Below are 13,088 nucleotides of genomic sequence, written 5' to 3'. Positions count from 1 at the left end.
CACAAAGTAAAATTAATGGACTAAAGCTAACATACAAGACTGTAATATCAGAACACCTGTGTTAAAAGATAGACAGTCTATCTTCTGCAAACTGTGTAAACTGCAAACCCAAAACCATTTTTTTAATTTTCATTTTATTTTGCCTTTGATATTCAGCATTTCATTTTACAAAGTACACAGATTAGAATCTAATCAAAGTTTTAACAGCTCAGATGAAAAGCAGCCCAATTACTGGGATTAATTTTGGCTTAGCAAAATGTATTCATTTAATTTGCCTTTAAATTGTGACGTTCACTTGAAATTCATGTTACATTTAATCGGTATTGTATAACTGCAATTGCTGTGTGCTCTACTTCATTCCACAATAATGGCACATTGAATAATCAGGATGATTTTGTTCCTGTTGACAGCGACCAAGACTTTGTCTCCTGAACGTTTCTCGACGGTATCCTCCGCTCCATCATTGTTTAACTTTAGCTACAATGTTAAAACAACACTTTACTAAAATATGTAGCTGCATTATTTGTCTCTGAAGGACTACCTAACTTGACACATGCAGCAGCTACTGTACAAGAAGTTTTTAGGTGTCCTAATTATTTAGATTGTATTTTTTTTTCTTTGCTGTTCCAATTAATCATGTGGGGGCCAGACTACAGTCATATTCAATAAATTAGAATAATACTGAAAAATGTATTTGTTTCATTAACTAAGTGAAACTCATCATATAGATTAATTACACACAGACTGATCTCAAGCTTTTGTTTTGTATTAATGATGATTTTCCACATGCAGCTTCTGAAAACCTACATTTAATTACAATATTATGTTAGACCAATTTGAAAAAAACATACAGAAATGTGAGCTCAATGAAAAGCATGTTGAATGTCTACTTTTTCAAAAGATGCTTTTAATTTGAGCATCATCGGAACACACATTATAATTTATTTAATATGACTGTCAGCCCTGTGCTTTAAATGTTGTGTCTATAATTGATCGATGTTATAGGTTTGCTATATATATATTCAGGTTTCTTCCAAATAGCTGAGTACTAGCCCAGAAATAAGGTGTGAATTGGGTCTGTATCCAAATCCGGATCAATGTTTGACAATTGTCAAGACTTTATATTCAACATACAGATACTCAGAGCCATCATAACGTTACTGTGTTTATTTTCTCTTTACATTACAACACAAGGAGTGGTGCAACTCAAAGTGGCTGACTGCTGCTCTTCGCTGCACATGCATAACATAAAGTCATTTAAGAAGGACTTGGTTGACATAAAAGTGCAGCTAAGAATAAGAAATTTTTATGGAAGTTTGAGAGAGACATATGGCTGTGCTAAAACGTAAACATCTTGAGGCGGATTTAGTATTTATGATGCATGCAAAGAAGCTATAGATTCCTACTGTTGTTCATTTATTTCAGAAGGGACACTGCACATCACATAATATGCCAGAGTTAGCCATAATGACTAGTTTTCATCTGTAGTCCCTCAACGTGCAATCAATATAAATGTAATGCATTACATCTCAATGCAAACAAATGAACAAGCTTCTTCCAAAAGAAAAGATAATGATGATAATAAATAAAAAGCATTTTTATCTAGAGTCAAGCTACAAATTTAAAAAGAATAAAAAGCTGTATAGCACAAAAAACGATACATAAAAACACTGAAGAAAAATAATAATCACATGATCAGTGCCTGCACTTTGATTATCTAGGAGCCATACTTTTAAGTTATTAGAACATTATTTAAAATGCTCATATGTTATTACACTTTTTGGTATTTTATTACATTCCTGAGAAGTTTTCATTGAAATTAAGTTCTGGAGCTCCAGTGGTTCTTACAGACAACGATGTAACAAGTGCTGTAAGTGGAGGAGGTGAAATACTTTTAAAGACCAAACAGAGGTTTGCATATACAGTATGTTTCCAACTCAATAGATGATGTTGAATGTTGAATGACGAAGTTTTGGGTATCAAAACGGATTAATAAGTCAGCAAACCTTCAAAGGGAAGTCAGTTCTGTGGTAGTTTTTGATGAGGCTTCACACCGTCGAGTGATTTTCAAAATGATTCTCCAGCACCATACTACGTTTCATTAGTATCTAATGTACCTGTGCTCTGCGTGCTACTGAGGTAGAAATGTTTCTGGTTGGATAGCAGGGATCGCTGTAGACATGGTGTGAAGTTCTCTATTAGCCAGGGACAGTTTGCAGCTAAGCTGAAGTGTGGTTACACTTTTGTAAAAAAGACAGACTGTTTTGCTAAATGTGGCTGACAACAGACGACCAAAACACCCACAGCTCGTACAATCTAGTTTTCAAATAGTAAATTTATCGTTTGGATTCACTTCAAATTTGTGTTCTCTTATTTCTCCTTTTTTTCCCCAGTTGATTGTTTGGAATTTTGGCCAAGTTAAGCAAAAGCTCCACATGGCATTTCTCTCCCATGGAGCATGAATCTGCTGGCACAGAAGACCAATTAATATAATTGTAGTTACTTAAATATTTATCACTCTAGTAACACTTTCAGTTTATTACTATCGTTTTTGCCCGTCTCGTGTTTGTCTCAGGTCTGATTGCCAGCTTGCAAGATTCCCCCTCAGAAACAGCAGCAGAAAATGATGGTTGTCAGGGGTGACCACAACCGAGGGTGAACATGATTTTTTTTTTTTGCATTACCACAGATGATTAGGAGGAATTGTCTGTCTGTCTGTCCGTCCGTCCGTCTGTCTGTCTGTCTCCCTGCCTTCATCATAGCACAGATCTTACTGTAGCATTGTGCTGTATATAAAATACATTCCCTTTATGTTAGCATTCAATCAATCCTATTTCTTTATGTTACCCTGACCCCTGGCCTTTTACCTCTAACTTTGTTTGTGGTTGAATTGCTCTAGTCTGACATGTCGTAGTAAAGAAGCCAGTGTCTAATCAGTTGTTATTTATTCCCATATGCATCATTTAAACAGTTTCTAATCCTGCAAAATCAATTTGTTGCTTAAGAAAAAAAATGACCACAATAGTAAATTGTAAAATATCAGGAGGTATTTGTTATGTTTCCTTGCGACAGATAATATTTGTAAAGAATGAACACATGGCTCTCTTTGCTGTTTTTGAGAGCTGGTACTGCTGCTAAAGAAAAGAGACTGACATAAATCACAACTGAACATTAAACTTATTTTCTTTCTAGATTTTGCAAATAGATTTAATTTCTACAGCATTTTTACAGTAACCCTGGCCGCACAAACTGACACACGCACCCAGTTTCATTTAAAAATGTGTACACCTCCTTATTCCAATACACAGATTGGCATGCAAATTGGTGTGAAGTGTTTTGCCTAGTAACACATCAACTTGTGCCATTAAAAAACTGGAATTAAACCTACAACTGTACGAGTGCAAGACTGAAATGCTCCCCAGCAAGCAAGAGTAACTCAGATGATTTAAAGACAGTCTGAGAATAAAACTAAACTGGTCAATGGTCAAATAAATATAAGCTCAGTTGATATGTATTCAACTGCAGCTTTTTAAGCATTCATAGCAGACATCCCAGAATCTTCAATAGTAGAGACAGAGTGTCTGTCTGCATATTATAAGCACACGATTAAGTGTTGTTGCGATTGCTGCCACACGCGAGTAGCTCATGCACAAGTTTCCTGGCAGTTATGCATAACTGTGCCATATGCAGTTTGGCACTGAAGTTGTAACGTTTATGAGGCAGAATTTTTAAGTACCGTATGTCCAGAAAGTCTGTGGCTAATCCCACAATGAACACTTTTTTCAAAAACTTTTTTTATCCTAAACCTTATTGCTGCCGAGTTACTAGTTTATTGTGCTTAGACGCTCATTCTGACACGTTAGCCAGTTACAGGAATGTTAGTTCTATCATCATTGTCCTTAATAGTCTTAACCTACCACAATATTTTAAGTTGTAAAGGCATCAGATTCTACCTTTGTTTTCCTTTACTTCAGTATCTGTCCATCAGTTAAACACAGACTGACACTGAACCTGTCATGCTGTCACTCACACATACTGCTAGGTTGGTCACCAGTTTCTTCTCATACATGTTCTTGGACTGTGTGAAACATATTGAGCACAAAGTGAAAACCTATGTCAGCATTTAGAGGAATGCCACACAGAAATGCCTCGGCCCATCATCAGGTTAAAACCATTGATGTCACGAAGTATCGCCCTTTTCTAACTACCTCCCTATTTATTTCCTGTATTTAGGATCTTTTCAGCCCATATAATGTTATACATAACAAACCTTTAAAACATCATCGTAGTACATGATGTCCTTCAACACATGAACTGCATTTTGGAAATGACCTCTTTGAGATGTGTGTTGGTAAATAAAGTGAAAAATATAAAAGGTTTCATTCCAGGAACACTCTGGCTTTAACTATAGTAACCGGCACAACTGAACATAACATCTGATTTAGTCAAACAAAACAAAATCCAAATAATCGTAGACGTTTCTGCAGAACCAGTATACAATATAGCCTTTCCATACAGTGTTAAACAGATTAATGTATCAAATTAAATACCTATCTTTTTAGATATAGGAGATTAGTTTATTTATTATATAATCTTAGTGCAAGACAAGATGTAAAACTATAACTTTTTAAGATACCTAAAATAATATAAATAAAACAAAGTAACAAATAGTTTTTAAAAATCTTTTGCAAATAAAAATCTGAAAAGTTTTGCATACAACCACCTCTATTGTAACTCCAGATGCAAGTCTTTTATTGGTTCTCTACAGCTTTGCACATTTAGAGACGTTTTGTAAATTTGTATTTGAAAAATAGCTCAAGCTGGGTCAGATTTGATTTAAGCCTGAAAAACTGTTAAGTACTGTGAGAAATTCTTTACTGGATTTAGGCCTGATTGTTCCATGCTCAAATATTAATGTAAATATATTTTTGGCTGTATACTTAAGGTCATTATCTTCCTGGAAAGTGAACCTCCATCCCAGTCTAAAGTCTTTTGCAGAATCTAAGAGATTTTCTTCCTGTATTGCCCTGTCTATATATTTTGATTTTCCGTCTTGCTTCTCTTCCATAAGAGCTAGATTTTTCGAGTACAACACTAATAGTTGCTCAGTTGAAAATGTTTCAAAACCTGTTGACTAGTGGATCTCAAGAGGACGTCAAGAGTTATAATTTGTTCTTTGGCTGCTTGTCTATTTACGTCTCTCCTTGCCCTGCCATCAGTTTGGATGGACTGGCTGTCTTGAAATGTTTGCAGTTGTCCCATGCTCTCTTCACACTGAGCAGCGCTATGTGAGATGTTCAAAACTTGGAATATCACATTGTCAAACTGTTCTACAATGATGTCCTTGACTTACGTGATGCATCCCTTGGTCTTCATGATGCTATTTGTTGTCTATGTTCTCATGCAAACTTCTGAGGCATTGTACACAGATGGATTCTATTAGTTAATTTTTTAACTTCGGGAAGCAGTCGTGTCACTAGATGTTATTTAGGACATAATGCTGAAGAAGCATGAATAGACATAAACAAGTTTCAGCTTTTCATTTAAAACACATTTTCATACCACACAGAAGTATAATTTTCATTCTATTTCATAGCTATGAGCCGTTTTGCATTGGTCTACCGCAACATTTACAACAAAAGCCATTTTGCAGTTATACATGGTAAATAAATTTTGTCTGGAGCCATATAGCCTGCATGACACTTTTTTAGTTGTATGAACACCTACTACAACAATTATTTTACGTTTTTAGTTAAGTTAAAGAACTAAAAAAATAAAGAGCAAAGTAACATTTCCAAATTTTACACATAATAAAACACTTTTTTGAATGAAACATTCCGTATTTATGGAAGATGTTCAGTTTGCAGCCTAATGACAAAATAAAAGAACTAAACAACTTTTATATTTAAACATATTTCTCAGGACTTTAACACTTTTGGCCGACACATTGATGAGTCACGGTGGCTAAAGAGCCATAGGTTGCAGACACCTGATTTCTCATACAAAATCCTTTAGAAACAACCATACACTCAGGTATGGATAGCTTTTGCAAGTAACCATATATTATCTCTCTATTTAGATCACATAAATAAATTATCCCAATTAATCTGAGATAAAGACATGCCATTTATCCTAACTGATCCTCTATAACACATCTGCAAATGGCAGATGTCATTTATCATGCAGATATTTTCATTTCCTTTGATATGTATACAATTAGTCAACAAATCACCCAAATGCATCAATTAGGAAAAATAAAAACACAGGCTGCATCAGACTAATACCAGACTGAATATCTAGTAGTTTTCTGGAGAAGTTGGTGTTTTCATCAGATTTAATGATGGTAATAAATGCATAAAATACTACAAGACTTATCCTTGAACTTCACATCTGTAATTCCAAGTCAAAAATCATTTCGTCCAACATTACAAGATTAATTTTAGATTTAAAATAATTTCTAGCCAGGAAGACCCATAATGGTTGATTGTGTCTGTTCACGCTCGTCTCTGGGGAGGAAGTACTCAAGTTATTTGTAACAAAGCCATCCATGAGCGCCTAACTACTAGCAAAATATTTATCAGAGCATGAAAAAATTGTCTGTTTTTCCCCCTCATTTAAAGGCGTTCTTGTAATTGGTGTAATCTCTAGGTTTTATTTTGTGCCATTTCTCTTTTTTACTTTGCTTTTATGCAGATTTACAGAGCTCTGGCCTGTGCCAACTGGTTCTCCTTACATGTGCATCAGACCTTGTCACTTTGATGTTGAATGGATTTTGAAAGCATGCCCTGGCTTGGTATTTATCGGTGGCAGTCATGTTATACCGAACGCCTCAATGAGCCATGTTATGAGAAGCTGGCAGGTGTGTGAACTTGGGCTAAGGCAGTTTTGCAAATGGTGTTAATTTGCTCCATACCCTGCAACATTGGGGCTGTTCTGCTTTTTGTATTGACTAAACAGAAGTTGACAGTAAACAGAACAGGGGCTGCCCCTGAGAGTGAGACATGCAACAAGATTGCAGAAATTATTTTGGATCTTTAGACTGAATTTAATTCAGGATACTAATGCATAAATAAAATAGTGATTTGAATCTTGTCTGGTAATTGCATCCCTCCTTGATAGTGGTGGAGTTTATGTGTAAGTATAATGTATAAAGATCAACCAAGCATCTCTGAAAAAAGCTTATAATTCCTCAGACGTCCACTCTGTCAAACAACAGACGAGTCGAGCAGATGAAAATCATCGAAAGATGCTCCAGTATTTAAATTCAAACTGAATATCATCAAATAATCATAATAAAACAGACACCATAATAAAACAGGTTGATATTTTTGGTCTGTGTTAACTTCTTTTTGTTGTTGTTGTTGTTTTGAGAAGTGAAGATGTTTATTGTTACTATTCTCTCCATTCACCCCTGTCCAGTGTCTTCAAACCAAACACATTCATGTGATGAGATCACAAAACCATAGTCATCTAAGTAATGGATTTCTTTCTGTTGATTCCTCCTGGGCCTATAGCTCTGTGTTTAGTGATGTATGCACCGTGCAACAGCACTGGACAGCTCATCTCTCTGAAGCACGGGCACCTCTGCATAAGCACATTCGCTCAGAGCCAATCTCTGAATGGAGCTGCTGCTGCTGTGGCCATTGACTTTCACAGAGAAAGTGACCCCCCCCAAAAAAAAACATTTAAGAGTCATGTGAACAGCATTACAGATAAACATATGCTGTTTAGAGACCTTTTCTCTTTCTGTTTTCAGACTCTTAAAGGTCTTCGTAGACCTTCTATATTTTAGTAACATGGCAGATAATCATTTGAATCCTCTGTTTGAACCTCTATTTCCAGCATATGTTTTCTGTTCTTAATTTCAGTCTAAATTCAGGCTTCCTCCCCAACTTCCAGCTTTCTCGTGGCTTGATGTATGCACACGCAGGAGCTCTTCCTGTTCTTCAGCTTCAGTAAGCACTGTCTCTATAAAGTCCCTTAGAGCTTTTCCCCCAAACATTTCTTCACTATAAGCACTTGTAGCTGCCTTGAAACATAGAGAAACACAGCCCCAAGTGTTTGGAAGATATCGCCAACCGAGGAGTTTCAAATAAATATGAGACCAATCACTAAGACAGGATGTGGCACTTTTCAGTCTTTTCCTTCTTCCTTTCCTGGTCCTTTTATGCTTCCTCTTATTTCCCACTGACATCATGTAGACATCTGATGGATATCAGAGCATCTCATCCAGGAGACATTACCCATTGTCATGCTTCCACAGTGCTCATCCACAAACCCATCTTCTTATCAGTCAATGTTCATGCAGTGCAGCACACAAACACAAGCATAAACCAAACAGATCAATCACTTTTTAAGCTGAGACCTGGATCAAAGACAATAATTAAATGACACACTGCCAATTCCTCTACATCTGCACAACTCAATACTGATGGAAATCCAACAGAGCAGACGCAGCTGTGCTGCCCCTTACCTGTGTGTCTCTGTGGAGGTCCTCCTCTCAAGCTGTGCCTGTTGAAGACCGTTGGTCTGCACAGCAGTGCCCTCCTATATGGGCATGCATCTGTATTGTAGATCAGAGCTCTTCTGTCTGTGTGTCAGCATGGAGAAGAGGAGGGATCAGGGATCAGAGAGTCCTCCCAGCCGGCAGCCCCATCTAGTGCATCTTCTTGTGTCTCCTACTTACCCGGGTCATTCCAGCCAGCCCCTTAGCAACCGCAGACCAGGGAGCGAACACTGGGGGGGATGGGAGGTGCTTACAGGACTGAAACAGAGCTGGAACGGCGAGCAGAGCAGCTACTCCTCCTACATGTCTGACTGCAGCAAGTGGACATTCTGCAACTGAAGTCTCTGTCCGCCTCCTGTTGTCTCCCTGGGCATGGGCATCAGAGTGCGTGTGTGCATTTACACATTGACGCCGACTCCTCCCTGTGCTGTGTGTGAAATCAGAGTCTATTCGCTCTCTGTTAACGCCTCTGGCAGCTCTGAAATGCTGTGGCAGGGTGAGAGAGGATGGGAGAGAGGGAGGGGTGTGTGGGAGCAAAAGACGGAGACCGGCAACAAAGACAGTATAGGATGGAGTTTTGTTTTTTTTTTCTAACCGATCTATTGGTATTCGTCTGTCACAAATGTATGATTGAGTTCATGAGTCACTCCAATCTGTGAGCACAAATAAGGAGACAAGGGAGAAGGCATACACAAAGAGTATATATTATTCACATTGGTATGCAAAAGTTTATAAGCATATTGTAATTTATATAAACTTACTGAATCCAAATAAAATGTTTCAGAGTGAGTAAATAAATAAAACTAATATGAGGTAAAACCATCCAATGTCTATACCGGATATGGGATGTTAAATTACAATCTCATTTACTTAAAATATATGAGCTTATAATGATATTTACCATAAAATGGTAAAATGAAGATCAGGCAACATCTGAAGAAATGGAGAGAGGCATTTAAACTTGAGAAAGCAAAACTTGGTAGAGAAAAACTTGCAATAGAGGAAGAAGAAAGTAGAGACATTTGCATTCAGAAAATACCTGAGAACCGCAATTTCTTCCTTTTTCTAAGAATAATTTCCCCAAACTGTCTCCTTTATGTAGCTTACACTGTCATCTTCTTGTTCCATATAAAAAAAGAAAACATGCAATACCATAGTTGACCTGACATAGAACAGCAATGAGAGATAAATTGTCAAGACATACTGAAATAACACATAATTTTATGTCTGTAAAATGCAAGTCAACATACACATGCTCATTTTTGTAAAATGTGTATTCACTGATCCACAGTGAGTGTTCCACTCGGACATAAACAGCTTCTTTGGGGATTGTGCTGTTTTTTTCAGTTGTCAACATAATAATAGAACTGGCTAGTAAGAATAGGTAATTTAATTTATATTTTGTGTACCAGTTCGTTTTTTGGTCTTTTGGTTCCTCTTAGAAAATTACGATCAAAGTTTAAAAAATAAACTGCAGGTCTTCTGTGACTATTTCTTAAAAACAGGTGTTATTGCATAGTTTTTTGTTTTTTTTACTCTGCTCACAAGCTAACCAATGATTTTCTATGTCTACAATGTGTTTTTTTGCCAACCGTTGACTGGTAGTTTTATTGTCGCTACAAATGTGAAGAGCCAGGCTAGTCATCAAAATGTCTGGGTTGCATGCAAAGTCTGCAGTTATTCCTGGCAGAAACTAGTGACAGACTGCAGAGTATAAGCACATTTTTAATTCGAAGACTAGAAGTGCTTCAAATTGTGAGTTTTTAATGGATTTGAACAAGCATTTACTGGCCTTCTTGACAAGACTGATCCAGCTGATCTCTTAACTGATCATTTCTTCCTTAGTAATATTTCACTTCAAATAGTTTGTGTATTTTAGAGATATTTTCTTCTTTTAACATTGGGGGGTAATACCACTGCTTGCTGACAGTCTCCCCCAACCCCAGCCCAAAATATTGTCTTTAATGTGTTTAAGTTAAGGTGTTGGATGGGGCCAAGGTATAGCTCTACATTTCCTGTGAGAAAAAGGTATACTGCTTATTGGGTGGGTAAGTGTATGATGCAATGGCCGCAAAGTTCAGAAACACACATCATGGAGCCTGCTGTGGTGTGGTGTAGCATTTGCATTGGTGCATTTGCAGAGAGAATGGAGGCCAAGGCATCAGCATAAATTTACCAACTGGAGGTCAGCTCCCAAACTGACCCCAGCATAAACCCATCTCTGTTACATCACTACAGCGGACACCATAATTAGGGTCCTACTTGCCCTTTCCTCAAAAAGTCCCATGGATGCTGGAGAGAAGCCCGCATTGGGCGAACAATATTTGTAGTGTCAACAGGCAGGTAGAGTAAAGGTTAGACTGGGGCTCTAGAGACGCTGATATGCTTAATTTTATTTAATTTATTCGACAAGGACCATGGACAAGAAAATATGAAAAGCTGCTTTTTACCATACTGAAGCTCTTGCAGCTAATTTAAAATATGCCCAGAGACCCACATGATCTCATGGTACATAAAAATATAAAACATCTTCACATACTTTTAGACAAAAGACAGATGAGTGTTAGTGCTAGACCGCAGATAGACAGCCATCAGAGAAATCTCCCATGCAGTTTGGATATGTTCTAGTTTGTGAAAACATCTGAAACATCCTTTGTTATGTATTATGTGTTTTATTAATTATATTGCGATGCTTAAGCTTAAGATTGGCTTTTGGGTCATTATAAAAGTATTTGTGTTTGCTAATGTTAGCAGAATGTGACATTAGCAGACAAACAGTTGTCCTATCTATGTGTGACAAAATCTATTTGGAGTCAGGGAGAAGCAAAAAAAAAAGAAAAGAAAGATTAAATAAATCACAAAATTTTAAAGTATTGTTTTGATTTCTTCTGATCAAAATATATATTCCAGCTATAAAAATATGTGATCATGTCTTCAGCTGTGAGGCTGTGACTGTCTGAAATGAATTACAAAGGTGCTGGTTGTTTAAATGCATATGAAGAGGGATTAGAGTAAAGAGTAGCTCTTGCAAAGACATGTGTTCTTTGTGATTTTCTTTCTACTGAATTATCATTATTCTTTCTATGCCATATGTAGGTATTATATTATGGTTTTCCTGACTGATCGCTAGAGGGTTTTTTTTTTCATCCAAATCAGCAAAAGTTGGACCTTGATATTTTCCAGCATTGCGTCTCAGTGAAATTCAGCTCTTTTACCCACACTAGGAAGCGAGAGGATTTGCCAGCACAATGTCCCAGTTATGATTGCACAAAATCTGATTCAGATTGCATCCTGTTGGAGATATATGCAATATCTCCTTTGTTATGAATTATTAAGTTTGTGTTGATAATCTAACCCTTTCAGCCTTCCAACAGACACACTATGCAGAATAAGACTTGACGTTCCACGACATGAACCTCATTTCATCGTATTTATACTCACATATAACACATTTTCAAAAAACATGGTTAGTTTAAAAAATAGCTACAGTTTAGAATTTGAGGTATTAAATATTTTTGCTCAGTTCTTTACAGGGCTTTGCTAAAAGTATTATTGCATCTATACAAGGTCTTGTTCACATTGTTTTGTAATCTGGCTCCACTGTTCATTCTGCTCCATCAATTTTCCATAATTCATGCCTAACCTCTCTCAGATAATGGTTTTTGAACAATAATAACTCACATGTGGAACCAAACTAACACTTAATATCAGAAATGTGAAATATAATAACACACACAAAGCAAGAGATCAAAATTGTAGCTACAAAGAAACTATTTAACAAGTGTTTAAAATTCCTTCACAGTTTTTCCTCTGTGATTCATCACAAATTGTAGCTTATTGTAGCTTACAGAAATCCAGACCTGATCCTTCAGGGGAAACAATGACCTGAAGTCTGACTTTAAATCTAAATCCTTGTGCTTGGTTGTGTTAATCTAATTCCACATTCTGCTTCTAATTCAGGTTTAGGAAATTGATGAGGCAATGCCTGAGGAAACTTTGGGAAGACTATTCTGTCTCGCAGAGTGTGTGTGTGAGGGGTGGGGAGACGGGGTAATTACACATGAAGAAGATAGTTACTGTTGCATTAGATGTCAGCAGAGGGCTAACAGATGGTAATACCCTCTTAGTCCTTCACTCCTGGCTAACCTTTGGATTACAATGCTAACAATACAATCATTTGCATGCAGATGTGCTGCTGAGAAATGAGACCAGGCTGATTTAACTTAAGTCAGCATTAATGATATTCTGCTGTTATTAACACAGACAATTAGAAATATACGAGCTTTTTTTCCTCGCTCCCCCGTAATACTCTGTTCTGATGGGTCTTTCTTGGTTTCTGATAAACCGTCACGTCTGCAGACATTAGTGTCAGTCATTAATAAGGGTTACAAAGTCATACTTTCTGATAAGATATCAGCAGCCATTACTGGAGTTAATACAGTTATTATTGAAGGTCCATTTAGTGTCTGCAATTATCCCAATTGGTGTGATATCTTGGTATCCTTCTCTACACATTTCCCACTGAGGTTTTAGACTTTTTTTATGTGGATATTTAATGTTGGATCATAATTTACATAGAATG

The 13,088-nt window shown here is 36.8% G+C and overlaps 1 protein-coding gene across 3 annotated transcripts in view; it reads right to left on the bottom strand.

Moving 5' to 3' along the window:
- frmpd3 (FERM and PDZ domain containing 3) overlaps positions 1-8,965 on the bottom strand; it is a 95,462-nt gene extending 86,497 nt beyond the window's left edge. For 2 of the 3 annotated variants that reach the window (XM_023328568.1, XM_005795355.2), the window contains exons 1-2: positions 8,687-8,964; positions 8,474-8,590 (exon numbers count right to left, since the gene is read on the bottom strand). The gene's annotated coding sequence lies outside the window, so the exon portion shown is untranslated. Of the gene's footprint in view, positions 1-8,473; positions 8,591-8,686 lie in introns of all 3 variants that reach the window. The other variant, XM_023328565.1, reaches the window with a different exon arrangement.
- Positions 8,966-13,088: the final 4,123 nt, after the last annotated feature.

The sequence above is a fragment of the Xiphophorus maculatus genome, chromosome 23, assembly GCF_002775205.1.
Source record: "Xiphophorus maculatus strain JP 163 A chromosome 23, X_maculatus-5.0-male, whole genome shotgun sequence".
Taxonomy (NCBI): domain Eukaryota; kingdom Metazoa; phylum Chordata; class Actinopteri; order Cyprinodontiformes; family Poeciliidae; genus Xiphophorus; species Xiphophorus maculatus.
Note: the sequence above shows the minus strand (reverse complement) of the source record. Positions and strands in the feature narration are given on the sequence as shown.